The sequence below is a fragment of the Ascaphus truei genome, chromosome 13, assembly GCF_040206685.1.
Source record: "Ascaphus truei isolate aAscTru1 chromosome 13, aAscTru1.hap1, whole genome shotgun sequence".
Lineage (NCBI taxonomy): Eukaryota > Metazoa > Chordata > Amphibia > Anura > Ascaphidae > Ascaphus > Ascaphus truei.
The window spans coordinates 47,902,047-47,919,299 of NC_134495.1; the positions used below are offsets into that span (position 1 = coordinate 47,902,047).

The 17,253-nt window shown below is 43.4% G+C and overlaps 1 pseudogene; it reads left to right on the top strand.

Moving 5' to 3' along the window:
• Positions 1-1,812: 1,812 nt before the first annotated feature.
• On the top strand, positions 1,813-12,974 carry LOC142464657 (3-oxoacyl-[acyl-carrier-protein] reductase FabG-like; annotated as a pseudogene).
• The last annotated feature ends 4,279 nt before the right edge of the window (positions 12,975-17,253 follow it).

Consider the following 17,253-nt stretch of genomic DNA (forward strand, 5'->3'; position numbering starts at 1 on the left):
ACCCTCTTTGAATTCTATGGTTTTACATATCAGGACATAATAACAATCATCTGTTCTTTAGCAGGTCTTAAAATTAGGTAAATACAACCTCAGATGAACAACAACACAACATATTACACCGTGTCATGATTTATTTAACAAAAATAAAGCCAAAATGGAGAAGCCATGTGTGTAAAACTAAGTACACCTTATGATTCAATAGCTTGTAGAACCACCTTTAGCAGCAATAACTTGAAGTAATTGTTTTTCTGTATGACTTTATCAGTCTCTCACATCGTTGTGGAGGAATTTTGGCCCACTCTTCTTTACAACGTTGCTTCAGTTCTTTGAGGTTTGTGGGCATTTTGTTTATGCACAGCTCTCTTAAGGTCCAGCCACAGCATTTCAATTGAGTTGATTTCTGGACTTTGACTGGGCCATTGCAACACCTTGATTCTTTTCTTTTTCAGCCATTCTGTTGTAGATTTGCTGGTGTGCTTGGGATCATTGTCCTGTTACATGACCCAATTTCGGCCAAGCTTTAGCTGTCGTACAGATGGCCTCACATTTGACTCTAGAATACTTTGGTATACAGAGGAGTTCATGGTCGACTCAATGACTGCAAGGTTCCCATGTCCTGTGGCTGCAAAACAAGCCCAAATCATCACCCCTCCACCTCCATGCTTGACAGTTGGTATGAGGTGTTGGTGCTGATATGCTGTGTTTGGTTTTCGCCAAACATGGCGCTGTGCATTATGGCCAAACATCTCCACTTTGGTCTCGTCTGTCCAAAGGACATTGTTCCAAAAGACTTGTGGTTTGCTCAGATACAACTTTGCAAACCTAAGCTGTGCTGCCATGTTCTTTTTAAAGAGAAGAGGCTTTCTCCTGGCAACCCTTCCAAACAAACCATACTTATTCAGTCTTTTTTTAATGATTAGGGAGGATGAGCCCCCCCCCCCAAACAAACTGACGTATGCTGCAGAGTATAAATCCAGAAGTATACAGTCCATGTACTTAATGCATTCAGCTCTGGACAACAGGGAGTTAAATTAGTAAGTGTCTATCACATAAAGTCAACATGACTTGACCCCTAATGCAGGGATAAGCCTATCGATCGGGTAAGGGTTGACCGGAGCTGGTCTCTCAACCAACAACGGACCCCTGTAGTTGTAAACCCCGCATGAATGGCTATTTCCCCTGGGGATTTAAACAAAATAAAGAGATCACTTACTCCGTGTATTCCTCGGTCCGGCTGTGAACGTGGACAAACGAAAAAACCTCTCTGCAGGGAAAGAGAATCAACGGGCACTGCAAGCAAAAAAGTGTAGCGGCGGACTGTGCTAAACAAAATTGCCTTTATTGATCCATGAGCAAAAAATAGAATAAAAGAGGGGAATAAGTCCCCTGTGCGCTCTAACGCGTTTCAGCCCTATGGGGCTTTGTCAAAGAGTCATAGGGGTGAAACGCGTTAGAGCGCACAAGGGACTTATTCCCCTCTTATATTCTATTTTTTGCTCATGTATCAATAAAGGCAATTTTTTTTAGCACAGTCCGCCTCTACACTTTTTTGCTTGCAGTGCCCGCTGATTCTCTTTCCCTGCAGAGATTTTTCATTTTTCTAACTGTACAGTCATGAATTTTAACATGCTAACTGAGGTCTGTAGAGTCTGAGATGTAACTCTTGGTTTTTTTTTGCCATTTCTTTGAGCATTGCACGGTCTGACCTTGGGGTGAATTTGCTGGGACGTCCACTCCTGGGAAGATTGGCAACTGTCTTGAATGTTTTCCACTTTTGAAAAAAACACACAACAACACACAACTTCCTGAGTAATGGCAGCAGTTGTAGAGCAGCAGCAGGGCTGTGATCAGGTGAGAGGGGCGGTGTGTGCCAGGATTGTGCCAGATGTGTGCCAGGCTGCTCTCGACAGGCAGACCGCTTATAACCTCCCTAATCCCCCATCTCAAGGTTAGCGAGAGAGCCTCAATAATTGCGGATTTGTGTCTTTTAGAGCCACACAACAGGACTACAGAACATGAAGTGACTTACCATATTAGCCCGAATATAGTGTAGCACTGTTTCCCCCATCCTCTAGGAGATGTTATCCTGTTACTAACATGGTGTGGTGCTGGCATACCTGTGAGGGTCAGGAGAGCTGAGTTGGTTTGCGATGTTGAGGAGACCAGGACAGGCTTTTGATGTCATCATCTGGTGTTCAGGGTATCAGCGCCTCCAGCTTCAGTGAGTATCCAGTATTCCTGGAGATAGGTCCCACTAAAGCACAGTCTCTCATACCCATTGCCCAATTACTGCAGCCTCAGGCAGGGATATATAAAACTAGGGCTTTCTTAAGCAGTCACAGCAGATGGTATTTCCAATGGTGCAGGTGCATACAAAGGGTCCCCAGACTTCTGGATGGTGCGGGACCTCTGATAATGATGAGGCCTAGATAGAATTTAGTTGTTCTTCCAGCCCCTTAGGGGCTGGAGGCACGCTCATCCCGGAAGGGAGAGACTCACATCCTTTCCAGTCTTCAGAGTAGATCTCACAAATCTTTCCCCTGGGAGGGGGAGAGCAGGACTCTTGCTACCACATCCTAGGAGGGTGGGAGCTTGACTAATTCTAATTTAGAACTTCCCCTCTGAGTTAAGGAAGGGGAGGGCTCAATATCTGTACCCCTATTGGTTGTACACAGACACTCAGTCACCACCTCTTCTGTCACTCAGAGTCAGCAGGGGGGTTCAAAAGCCCCTAGGATTAACCTGTCACAGCCTGCAGGTCTACCAGGTCTTCAATGACAGCTGTCTATTTAGTTCAATTTAGGTAAAAACATATCTCAAATTATCTCTGTCCTGCAATCATCCTACCCTGCTGTGTCTTAATTAAATTCGTCTTTCAAACCATTTGCTTTAACGTCCCTCACATGTGCTAATTAAGTTGTTTAGTCCAGCCAGGTGACTGTGTAATAGTATATAAGTAAACTCACAACAGCCATTGCTGCGTGCAGCCTTTGCTCCTAAGCAGAAATGCTTTTAAGTAGAAATCTTTAAGGTAGTGAGGAAGTTTAAAAAAGGAAGTTCAAAAAGAAGTGGAAAAAGTGGACACCATCTAATTCTTCTGATTCCTGCATTTGAACTATGCTGGAAAGGAGGATATCACCCCAGACTGCAGATCTCAACACATAAATATTGCTGTGATGCCGCCTTTACTTTTTATATTTGCTTTAACCTCACTTATTTTCAAATTATGCACTTCCTTCCACCAGCCTCATCATGTCTCAAACTCTATTCATATTTCGCCATCTCTCTTTACTTCCCCACTTCTCAGTTCACATGGACTCCTTTCTTACCTGCGCCCTCTGTGACCACACAGCTATACCCCCTTCACTAAAACACGCCCCTACAAATCATCCTCACACATTCTCTTTCTGTCCATGCTTCTCCTCCTCGCTTCTGGGGATATCTCTCCCAATCCTGGTCCCTGCCTTATTTCTACTTGCTCTCGTCCTCGCCTTCCACATGCAACTTCTACTCCTTCTGGTGTAAACCCCTCCAACCTCATACCCATCCCCTTCCACCCTCCATCCTCTCTTCCTTTCTCCTGTGCCCTTTGGAATGCTCGCTCCCTCTCTAACAAGTTCTTCTCTGTGCATGACTTCTTTCTCTCTCACTCTCTGCTCCTATTTGCCATAACTGAGACCTGGCTCACTCAGACTGACTCTGCTCTGGAAGCTGCCCTCTCTTATGGTGGCCTTTCCTTCTCCCACACTCCGCGCCCTGATGGCAGGGGTGGAGGCGTGGGGCTCCTGCTCTCCTCTCTCTGCCGCTACCGAACCGTGCCTATTCCTCCCTCTCTTGCTTTTCCCTCCTTTGAGGTTCACACAGTCCAGATCTTCTCTCCTCTCCCAGTCCATGTGGCGGTCATCTATCGCCCACCTTCCTCTACTCATCCCCCTTCTGCCTTTCTTTCTCACTTTGAATCCTGGCTCTCTTCCTTTCTCTCCTCTGACTCCCCTGTTCTTCTCCTTGGGGACTTCAACTGCCACATTGATGACCCCTCTCTCCCTTGGGCTTCCCGCTTTCTTTCTCTAACCTCTTCTATTGGCCTTCAACAGTGGACTGAAGCCAGCACCCACAAGGATGGACACTACCTAGACCTGGTTTTCACTAAAAACGTCTCTCTCTCCGATTTCTCCATTTCCCATTTTCCTCTCTCTGACCATCACCTCATCTCATTTTCTCTCTCTCGCTTCTCTCCATCTCCATCTCGCCCTCGTTTTTGCAGAAACCTGCGCTCTATTAACCTACCAGCTCTTGATTACACTTTACGCTTCTCCCTCTCCTCACTCAGTTCTGCTTCAGACCCTGACAACCTGGTCAGGAACTACAACTCTGCCTTATCTTCCTCTCTTGATCTTCATGCCCCGCTTTCTCTCTGCCGTCCTCACCCTTCTAACCCCAGACCCTGGCTAAACTCCCACACACGCATGCTGCGTTCCTCCACTCGTTCCTCTGAACGCCTCTGGAGGAAATCTCATACGCTCGCAGACTTCATTCACTACAAATTTATGCTGTCCTGTTTCAACTCTGCTCTCTCTCAGGCTAAACAAACCTACTTTTCATCACTAATCAACACACACAAGTCTAACCCACGCCGACTCTTTTCTGTCTTTGACTCTCTACCCAGACCACCCTCAGCTGCCTCCTCTTCTTCCTCCACCTCACCTCAGGACTTTGCTGACTTTTTTAAGGAAAAGGTGGAATCCATACGTCAGAACATCCCATCTGTTGCCTCCTCCCATCCCACACTGCTTCCCAACTCCCCTCCTGCCTTTCTTGACTCTTTTTCCGCTATCTCAGAGGAGGATGTGTCACTGCTGATCTTTTCTTCTCCCTCTACCACTTGCCCTCTTGATCCCATTCCCTCCCTTCTCCTAAAACCTCTTGCTCCTTCTATAATCCCTATGCTCACACAGATCTTTAACTCTTCCCTCTACTCTGGTACCTTTCCATCCTCCTTCAAGCATGCAACCGTTATACCATTACTCAAAAACAGCAAGCTTGACCAGACCTGTCCTTCTAAATATCGACCTGTCTCCCTCCTGCCTTTTGCCTCCAAGCTCCTTGAACGTCTTGTATTCTCTCGATTGCTACACTTTCTCAACACCTATTCTCTTCTAGACCCTCTACAATCTGGTTTCTGCACTGCTCACTCTACTGAAACAGCCCTCACTAAAATAACTGATGACCTCCATGCTGCCAAAGACAGAGGTCATTACACTCTGCTCATATTACTTGACCTCTCTGCAGCATTTGACACCGTGGACCACCCTCTTCTCCTTCACATTCTCCATACTCTTGGTATTCGGAATAAAGCTCTATCCTGAATCTCCTCTTACCTCTCCCATCGTACTTTCTGTGTCTCTTTGCTAGCACCTCCTCCTCCTCTATTGATCTCTCTGTGGGGGTACCCCAGGGCTCTGTCCTGGGACCCCTTCTCTTTTCTCTTTACACACTCTCTCTAGGTGACCTAATCACATCTTTTGGGTTTAAATATCACCTCTATGCTGACGACACACAAATTTACCTTTCAACCCCTGACCGTACACCTGCTATACAGACCAAAGTTTCTGAATGCCTCTCTGGAATATCATCCTGGATGGCCATCCGCCGACTGAAACTTAACATGGCAAAAACAGAGCTCCTTATACTTCCTCCCAAACCTGGCCCCACTACCTTCTTCCACATTGCTATTGGAAATATGATCATTCACCCAGTAGCCCAAGCATGCTGCCTAGGGGTTACACTTGATTCCTCTCTCTCATTCTCCTCTCATATTCAAAATGTTTCTAAAACCTGTCACTTTTTCCTCCACAATATCACAAAGATACACCCTTTCCTCTGTTACTCGACTGCTAAAACTCTGACTCAGGCCCTCATTCTCTCACGTCTCGATTACTGCAACCTCCTGCTGTCTGGCCTTCCTGCCTCTCACCTGTCTCCCCTACAATCTATCCTAAACGCTGCTGCCAGAATCACTCTACTCTTTCCTAAATCTGTCTCCGCATCTCCCCTCCTGAAATCCCTCTCCTGGCTTCCGATCAAAACCCGTATATCACACTCAATTCTCCTCCTCACTTTTAAAGCTTTACATTCTTCTGCCCCTCCTTACATCTCAGCCCTAATTTCTTGCTATGCACCATCCCGACTCTTGCATTCTTCTCAAGGATGTCTTCTTTCTACCCCCTTTGTATCTAAAGCTCTCTCCCGCCTTAAACCTTTCTCACTTTCTGCCCCACACCTCTGGAATGCCCTTCCCCTCAATACCCGACTAACACCCTCTCTATCCACCTTTAAGACCCACCTTAAGACACATCTGCTTAAAGAAGCATATGAATAGCACTGGATAATCATGGACACATGATACATAAAGCTTGGCCCCCTGCAGACGCACTTACTAGAATTCCCTCCTACTGTCTCTGTACGTTCTCCCTACCTACCAATTAGATTGTAAGCTCCTCGGAGCAGGGACTCCTCTTCCTTAATGTTACTTTTATGTCTGAAGCACTTATTCCCATGATGTGTTATTTATATTATTTGTTATTTATATGATATGTATTACTATTGTGAAGCGCTAAGTACATTTATGGCGCTATATAAATAAAGATATACAATACAATACAATAGGAGGCAGAGGCAGTCTAGACCAGCTAGGCTACAATAGTGCTATGGTTTTTTTTCCCTATAAATGTCCTTACGAAAACTGTACTTGTATTATATGCGCCGCCTAACGCCTTTTATTTTTTATGTAGAAAACCTTCAAAACGTTAGGGTTGTAATGGAGAAGGATTTAGGAGTGCTTGTAGACAGCAGGCTTAGCAATAGTGCCCAATGTCATGCAATAGCTGCAAAGGCAAACAAGATCTTATCTTGCATCAAACGGGCAATGGATGGAAGGGAAGTAAACATAATTATGCCCCTTTACAAAGCATTAGTAACCACACCTTGAATATGGAGTACAATTTTGGGCACCAATCCTAAGAAAAGACATTATGGAACTAGAGAGAGTGCAGAGAAGAGCCACCAAATTAATAAAGGGGATGGACATTCTAACTTATGAGGAGAGGCTAGCTAAATTAGATTTATTTACATTAGAAAAGAGGCGTCTAAGAGGGGATATGATAATTATATAAAAATATATTCAGGGACAATACAAGGAGCTTTCAAAAGAACTATTCATCCCACGGGCAGTACAAAGGACTCGGGGCCATCCCTTAAGGTTGGAGGAAAGGAAATTTCACCAGCAACAAAGGAAAGGGTTCTTTACAGTAAGGGCAGTTAAAATGTGGAATTCATTACCCATGGAGACTGTGATGGCAGATACAATAGATTTGTTCAAAAAAAAGGTTGGACATCTTTTTAGATGGGAAAGGTATATAGGGATATACCAAATAAGTATACATGGGAAGGATGTTGATCCAGGGATTAATCCGATTGCCAATTCTTGGAGTCAGGAAGAAATTAATTTTTCCCCTTAAATGGGGTTTTTTGTTTGCCTTCCTCTGGATCAATCAGTAAGTATAGATATAGGATAAAGTATCTGTTGTCTAAATTTAGCATAGGTTGAACTTGATGGACGTATGTCTTTTTTCAACCTCATCTACTATGTAACTATGTAACTATGTAACTATGTATTATGTGCGAGGCCGCACTATATTCGGACCATTAGGGTACTTTAAATGTGTTTATGTAATTTTTTTTTTTTTAAAAGGAACATATATGAACAAGAGACGACACACTCAAAAATCGCTACAATGCTCACCACTGAAAATATCTCCAAACGCTTAGGCCCAGTCTGTCTCTCCCTGAGGAGGTGGAAAGATTCAGTCTGATAGATAAAAACAAAGAATTGACAGAACAGAGGCAAACAAAGGGAACACATTGTCAGACCTGGAAACAGACACAGACAGAGTAAAACAAATGCAAAGATACAGAGAGACAGAGGAACAGTCATTGTCTCCTCCAGCGCTCTCATCACACACTCCTTTCACCCCCTTTCAGATTGTATCCCTGCGGGGTAAGGTATGTCTGGTGACAGGTGCAAGCTCGGGGATCGGTGCTGGCACTGCGCTGTTATTTGCCCGACTGGGAGCCCGGTTGGCACTAAACGGGAGGAATGAAGACAAGCTGGGAGAGACAGCTCAGGGCTGTGAGAAGTTCTGTGACCAGAAGGTAAGAGTGGCAGCCCTGCTGCTCTCCATCACTCCATTAGCATCTCTCTTTCCCAGGCTTTGCCTGCTTGCACCTCTAGTTTTTGTTGGTTCTATTGGCATCATCTGTCCCCTTCAACCAGTGGACGTCTCTGTTGACATACTGTACCTAGTCTATAGACTTGGTCTTGCTCTTCTCAAGTCCATGTGGTTCTACACCAGGTGGGGGGGGGGCGTTTGCGGTTGTAGAGGTCGTGTGCTGTTCCCCAACGCATTTAAATTAAATGCCAGGAGACCACGTGCAATCTCTACTTACCATTCCTATGGTAACGTGACGTCAAATGACCCAGCTGGCCACGTCACGTCACACGACCCCGCTGTGTCATTTAACGCCGCACGGAGGTAAGGAGGGGGCGCGACAACGGAGGAGAGCAGGCAGGTGTGGCACAGCAAGAAAAGTTTGCGCACCCCTGGTCTACACACTGCCTCAAAGGAAGGAATGGGACATATGATAGAGACTTTAAAATACTTCAAAGGTCTTAATAAAAAAAAATTAAAATGAAGAGGAATGATAGAGTTAGAGGTCATCCACTGAAGCAGGAGGGTGCAAGACAATGTATCGAGCATCCTCCCAGCAGAAATGGTTGCAGCTAGTACAGGAAAGGAATTCAAAAGTTCTTGGGATAGACACAGACGTATCCTGGAAATGGAAAAGTCAGGGAAATGTGTAGCCTGGATGGGTCATATCTATGAGCCTATTTGCCATCAGTTTTCAGTGTATGGTCCTGCCCCTCAGTCCATGATGGTTCTCTCTACTCTTATGTAGACTCTTTCTCTTGTCTCTCCCACAGCCTCTCCTGGTGCCGGGTGACCTGACAGATGAAGTTGTGGTACAAAGAATGGTTGAGCAAACCGTGGCACATTTTGGACAGCTGGACGTGTTGGTGAACAGTGGTGGAATCTTGGCCATGGGCACAGTGGAAAACACTTCTCTGCAGGACTTTGACTGAGTGATGAATATCAATGTCAGGTGAGACTCCCAGTGTTGAGAAGACACATCGGCAAAGCTAGGACAGGAAATGATTGAAAACCCAAAAAGTGCTACATTTGTTAGAAAGAAAGGCATTTGTGACCTTCCATTCAGAGCCATCAGGACTCCAATACTGCACTTAAAACATAGAGGCATTCATTTAGAAACAGGATCTCAGAGGTGCAAATACACACTCTGGTGGTAAAACTTACAGGTGCAGCAGAATAATGCTCTAATTTAGCATACTTCTGAATGTAAAAAGAGGTGTAGACGGAACAGCCAATAGTCACTGTATAAAGATCACACCAGTTAGTGTGATATGGAGATACTGTTGTATGTTATCTTGAGCAATTAGGTAGTATTATTAAAATGGTAAAGGTAAGTATCATTCAGTACGTTTCATGTTTCGCCTCCCATAGGTGACACGCAAAATATAAAACATAATTTTGCGTGATTGGAAATCTATTCACTGTACTCCAACTTCTTTATGACGCTCTTTACACAAGTTTCTGTGTTGGTCAAGGTTTTCACCAGCTTTGTCCTACTGGATTATTTTAATACACAAACAAATGATAGTGAGATACCCAAAGCACATCATATAAAGACCGCATGGACAGTCATGGAGGCTGATACACAGCCCGCTATGTGATTCCCCTTTATAATATTAGGACCAAAGTACACCGCAGCTGCCCCTTTGTTATAAAGTTTTGCTTATCTGCTATTAATGCAATTTGTAAGATTAAGATCCTTTTTTTGATGCAGACCTTTACTCTAACAGGGGTTCCCAACTCTAGACCACATAATTTTTACTGAATCACCTGTGCTCAGCAGGGAAATCCTTACAATCGGGACCGCTGGTGGCTCTTGGGGTCTGGACATGGGCACCACTGCTCTGTGACAATGTGCGTTACTCCTCTACTGCTCCTGAATGATTCACAGTCTCAGTACTCCGTAGTGTCCACTCTAGGGGTCCATTAGCACCAGTGATTACTTTAACCTCTTTCTTTGAATGTTCAGCACTGGACCTAATTGCAATTTTTAAGCTGTAATGCAGAGTTTGTGTCACTGGGTTGGAACAGTTTCCTCTCTCATGTTGGTTGACTTTTTCCAGGTCACTATTTTACCTCACTCATCTGGCCGTGCCCCACCTCATCCAGACACAAGGAAGCATTGTCAACGTTCCCAGTGTAACCGGACAGAGATCGGTTAGTAACTCTTTCTCTCTGGGTTGGCAGGCTTGCTAGTTTCGGCATTTTTGGCACTACCATGCGGCTTGTCAGAGCAAGAGTCATAATGCTCATAAAATAAAGCCGTTTACAAGCGATGTTGCCATGTTATCACAGCTTTCTGAATCGCTACGCATGCAAAATCGCTTGGAAAGTGCACTTAAGCGTTAAGTCACTTTTCAAAGCTGCAAATAATAAGAGGGGAAGGGGGGGAGGGGGAGATCCTGCTCACCTCAGACCAAAATTACTTGCTAGAGAGGTGCTATCAGGGTTAATACATATGTATGGGAGGGGGAGAGACAAGAACCCTAAGTGATGCACTCAACTCTACTAATATGAAAATAATACATTTTTTTATTAATATCTATTGAGGTAAACATAGAAAAAAAAATTTAAACCTAAACAATGTACTTGAGAGATCCTAGGTATGGATCTTTCTTAGTGGTCAGATGGCAATGGTATTCACCTTTAAAGAGCCATACAAGCTAGACAGGACTTGCAGTTAAATATAAATATATAACATACCGCACTTGAACCTAATGGCTCTAAATATGGACACTTTGTAAATTCCCTATGGATAATAGTACACTAAGTGTTAATCCTAAAGTGCCATGAGGTGCAGTGATTCACAGGGGGGAGCACTAAATCTTTGGACACTGTGTAGCAATGCTTGTGTGTTACACATGACATTGGTGCCTGCACAAATAAGTTAGTTGCAATCCCCAACAGGAGAAAAACCCCAGCAGTTGTAAACAGAATCTGGGAATTAGCGTTGGTATACAGACACCAACACCTGCTGTATACCAACGCTAATTCCCAGATTCTGTTTACAACTGCTGGGGTTTTTCTCCTGTTGGGGATTGCAACTAACTTATTTGTGCAGGCACCAATGTCATGTGTAACACACAAGCATTGCTACACAGTGTCCAAAGATTTAGTGCTCCCCCCTGTGAATCACTGCACCTCATGGCACTTTAGGATTAACACTTAGTGTACTATTATCCATAGGGAATTTACAAAGTGTCCATATTTAGCGCCATTAGGTTCAAGTGCGGTATGTTATATATTTATATTTAACTGCAAGTCCTCTCTAGCTTGTATGGCTCTTTAAAGGTGAATACCATTGCCATCTGACCACTTTTCAAAGCTACCTGAACAGGGCCCTAATTGTGAGTTTGGAAACAACTTCACCCTCTGCTGGCCATATATTATTCTTCCTAGAAGGGTTATTTGTCTATCGGGAGCTGATCACACCTCTTCCCATTCTTCTTGCAGCTCACCATTACCTACATAAATAAATCCTGACTTTATTTAAATTACAGGAATTAGAAAAAGGGCAAATTATCCCCACTCCCCATTGTGTCATGTAACCCCATGTGCACAAGGGGTTAACAACAGCCAGCCACCCAGTTAAATTAAATTGTAATGCACAATGCAAACCCTGACTGCACTGCAGCCTTTCTTGCAACCGAAAGAAGGTCAATTTTGCTTGGATCACAACCTCATACAAAAGGTGCTTACATTTGTTCCACTCCGCTCAATAATGAGTCTGATAGAGCTATGTTCTCTTCTGGCCGCAGAATTCCTTATAGCCTTTTGTGTTTCAGTTCCCTGGAGTTCTGACTTACTGCATATCCAAATCTGCAGTCGATCAGCTGACTAGGTGTGCCGCTCTGGGTATGTAGGACCTCTATCATTTCTCCCATGTACCCAATTCCATAACAGCCATGACCTTACTGTTTTCTTGATAGGTACTGCTAGAAGGGTAAAACAACGCTAGCTAAATGATTCCCTTACCAAAACAGCTGACAATGTAGTTTGTGAGCTCAGCGTTGTCCAGGACAGAACTCTACATGCCAATCTTTGTATGTACTGTATAGTGACATTCTCCAGACTCTACTTTAATACTGTACTATAGGATTACATGTGCTTTGCTTCTTCCTTCAGAAATGGCTCCCAAGCCGGTTAGAGTGAATGCAGTCTGGTGAGTATTTAACGTGGTGACCGTTTTTAACTGACTTGTAATGTAGTCTCCTGCAGTCAAGCACCACACCCCTACTCTTTATTAATACTTCCACCAATGGCTCCAATGTCTCTTTTCTACTGTATCTTTGGCATTGCGATGTCTCCTTTGCACACCACTGGGTTCCCTTCAATTCCGTTGTGTTTGTTGTGTGTTACATTGTGTTTCACTTGTCACGGCATTGTACTTCTCTTGTGTTACATTGTGCTCATCCTGTGTTACATTGCATTTCTCTTGTTACATTGCTCATTTTTGTATCTCAGCCCCGGGGTGATAATAACCGATGGTCACAGACGTGCGGGGCTAAATGAAGAGCAGTACTCACAGGTAGGGTAGGTAGAATGACTGCCACACCCGGGTAATTACAACAGCCACAACCTGCTCTATGGACGGCCTTTGTGATTCACCCCAATTAATACTTAAGTATCAATCCTGTACTCATTTTGTCTGTTTATTTTTGTCATTTTATAATCTAGAGACATCTAAAGGGGCTTGGGTATCTGTAAAAGCTCCAAAAGAGAAAACAAGCGAGCCATTATAGGTGGTGCAACTGATAAGGTTCATTGGTTCATAATTACAAAAGGAAAGAAAAAATAATCCCAAAGAGAAGTTGAACACTTAATTTAGGTTATTTATTTAAGTGTATATTTATGCTAATGAGGTGTACAGACACACAATTGTTGATGCAGTGAAAGAAATAAGATAAATTAAGAGTGCAACTTCTTTGGGGTTGTTTTCCCTCTCTCCCTTTGTAATTACTCATTTATAATCTACCCTAACTCGGCGTTCCTCTTTCCTTCTGGCATTTTGCCATGGGCAAATGTGTCAAAATTGAAACTGTGAATCATTTGTGGAGTTTGACAAAATTCGATTCACCGACGAATATTCCAATGCGAAGGGGTTATTAAAACAAATGTATGTAACTCCACCGGCCACAACATGTGTCCCAAGTGCTTTATATATCCCGAAACCCGCCTTCAAACTGCAAGTTGAGGGACACCTGTGCACAAAAAGGGGAAAACCTGAGGTATTTAAATATACCTGGCATATAATATTAGCATATATACCATGCAAATATCCTTTATTTAAACCAGGCCATGAATATTCACGCCTGCGAAGAAACGCCACATTCATGGCAAATGCTTTGACCATCTCTAATGGTCTCTCTTTCCTTTTGTGGAATAAAACCCCACTCTCAAGACTTTAGGGTAACCATCTGCCAGAAGACTTTTATTTCATAGTGTGTAGCATAATAATCACACCCGAGTCTGAACATAATGCGCACGGAGGTCTTAGCCCTAAACAGTCTCTTATACCCTAAGCAAGGAGGCGCGAATGCGTAATTTCACAATTCTAGCAGTCTAAGCAGAAAAAGAAAAGATAAGGTACATGGCAGACCCATCTCCCCCCCTCCCCTCCCAAGGCCAACAGCTGCACGTCTCTCGTCTCGCCCTACAAGAGGGAGTAAATAGATAAAAAGCGAGGAGGCAGGAGAGACCGTTGGCAAAGACAAAGAAATGGCAGTCTATGCAATGTATATTTCCTTCCGCTGAAGATCAAATGTGGTGTAAAACACCTCTATTGAGCCTTCAGTCTATGAAGTAAACTTCTGGGGTGGTAAGCGTACATGAAATAAAGTGTATAAGTGAAAGAATAACTCACACGGCCTTGTGTGAGTTCTATCACATCATAGTTTCTTTGACTGCTGGGTCTTCCTTTAGAATGCAGATCCTTCTTCTTGTCTTCGTTCCTCGCTGTCTTTTAGGTGTTCTTCGTTGGATACGTGGCTCCTTCATGATAGTTTTTCTCTCATAGAAATGAAAAAGCAGTTCGATGTGTATATGTAAATACTAACTGCAATACAGGGGGAGACTGTGAGATAATAAATTATCGCATGTTAATGCTGTTGATACTAGTAATGTCTCACTCACACGGCCTAATGTGAGTGTTCTCCTATAGCGGTGTCTTGTTATCCCTCTGAACAGGGATTGCAGATGGAGACAGGAAGCATATCTAAGGGTCACCTGGTAATTTAGGGGAAGGAATGGATTCGGAAGGATAAATAAAACCAAATACTCACACGGGCCAGTGTGAGTACACACTTGTAAAGGTTTCTTTTGGGCTTCTGGTTCCTGCGGTGGAAACCTCCTGTGTGCTGGTGTTGGGGTATATACAGACTATGGGACACTGAGGTCTAGGGAAGGTGTATACTTTAATGGAAAATACAATAAAATACAAAGGAGAGTAAAAGCTAAAAACAAAGAAGCAACTGATTGCTTCTATAGGAAAAGCAAACAGCAAGGGGAGTCATTAAGTGGTAAGTGGTAAAGAATCTCTGGTCTCCGCGTCCGGATTGGGAGATACCACGTCACCTCTGTCTCCTCTGTGATGGCTGCGGACTGTCTTGGATGCAGAGCAACGCATTTCACCCTATACAGGGCTTCCTCAGGCTCGATTTGTGTTGAATGGCTGAGTGCTGGCCGTTTTATGTAGCCTCTGACCAATCACCTACGCATTTCATGCTATACAGGGCTTCCTCAGGCTCGATTTGTGTTGAATGGCTGAGTGCTGGCAGTTTTATGTAGCCTCTGACCAATCACTCTATTCCTCTGGCGTTGAAAACTCATCTCAGCATGATGGTGCCCCGCCATCTTAGTAGATGCGCGCGCATCCTGTGGGGAGTTCCATATGCATCACTCGTGATTGTCTTCAGGTGACGCCCTCCCGATTCTCAGCTTGTATTTTCTCTGATTGTTCGCGCAGGCGCCTTGCGCTAGTGTCCTGGCGGCTGACGCTGAGTACCCCATAGTCTTTAATGCGTTCGTTGTGGATGTTATTTTCCACATGTCAATGCATGGAAAGTCCTTTTCGTGATATGTGTGGATATGAATGCAATGTGAATATGAGCCCATGGTGTGTTTATGAGGGATTGTTGATATCCTAAATGACAATAAAAATGTCCTATGAAGTGACAATAATTGCTTGGTTGTGTAACCTAAAAGAGTGTAATTCTAATTCCTCAATAAAATCTTATATAAAGGGGGAGAAATTAATTTCTTGGATCTAACAATTTACATAGATAACTCAGAAATTAAAACCAAAACGTTTTTTAAACCAATGGATGCTAATAACTTTTTAATGACATCAAGCTGCCACCATCCGAAGTGGCTTCATAACATACCGTATGGCCAATTCCGGAGAGTGAAAAGGAACTGCACGGATGCTAGTGTGTTCAGAGACCAAGCACACATATTAAAAGGAAGCTTCTTAGACAGAGGCTACACACCCGAATTAATAGAATCAGCTGTGGATAAAACAAATTCACTACCTCGCAGTGACCTATTAATAACAAAAGTGAAGGCTAGGAATGTCGATTTTAAAACCCCTTTTATTACTACCTACAATACAGATGCCACAAAAATATAACAAATTATTAAACGTCACACAAAATTAGAATTACATATAAATCTTGAGGATAAAGGACATAGGCCATTAGACATTGGATATTAGACATATGGACTCCCCGAGAGTCCTGGTATCTCAGGCAGAGCGTAGAGAGCATTGCAGCTCAATGGAACCAGGAATAGGGAATCCCATCATCTCAGGCCTGAGAAAAGACCAGAAACAGTTACTGTATACCGTGTGATCTACCGCTCAACCTAAATATTTATGCAAAGTATTACATAAAGGTGCGTATAGGGGAAAGAGACGTAAGCATTAACAAGGTAGATCCCCAGCAGGGGGTCTAAAAGGCCCGTAATTAACTGCACTCATGAATATTTCAGTAGCGGTTCTGTATCGGTCTAGAGATCCAAATATTCCCTCAATGGGCCTTCATAACGGAAAACTACAAACTAAATGTGAGACTCCTAATCCTGAAATCCCTCAAAACAGTAAAACTATATGTTAATTACATGAATAAAAATAGGTATCTCAGAAACAAAGTGAAAATTATATATAGTGAAAAAATTCAAGTAATGGGGAGGTCTAAAATCTCGGGTGGGGAGGTGACTATCTGGCTAATCAAGGGAGTGTATATAATATACAACACTAGCCAGAACGGAATCTGTACAGGGGTGTATACAGTGTTATCGTCTGTGCATACTATAGTCCAAATACCATACATATATACAATAATAGTTTCAGGTTAATCCACAGTAATATTATTGAATTTGTGTGGTACCAATTGCCACACAATGTATGTATACACTTCATCACACATGGATATGCCTCAGTATAGGATTCGCATCGCACAGATCCCCCCGAATACAGCTGTCAGTGTCTGAATATGCATAGGCTACCCTCTGCTGGCTACTAGTAGATATAGATTTATATTCAGTTCATACAAAGCCAGACATCAACATAGTGTAAGGTATACACCTACCCCATATTATGTCGTCTTGGGACACGTGATATGGGATGTAAACAAAGCAGAGAGATACACACATCATAACAGGGCCTATACCTCGGGAAGCAGGGGGTCCCCTGACCTAAAACCAATGCGGTTCTGCTCCGGAGACCCCTGGCACATCTACACTAGAGTCAAAACACACATATCAATAAACAATAATTCATTACCGAAGCGGCTATCCGCTATGTTAATGAAGCTGCATTAATGTCATTTTTATTAATAGTGTGCGGGTGTGTGTGTTGTGTATTGCAATGTTTATTGGGGGCAATTGTCCCCAATAAACATGCTATTATGCCTTAACCCCTTCATTGCTTTAGCGAATAGTCACTAAGGTAATGAAGCTGCTTTAATGTATTTCTATTAATAGTATGCAG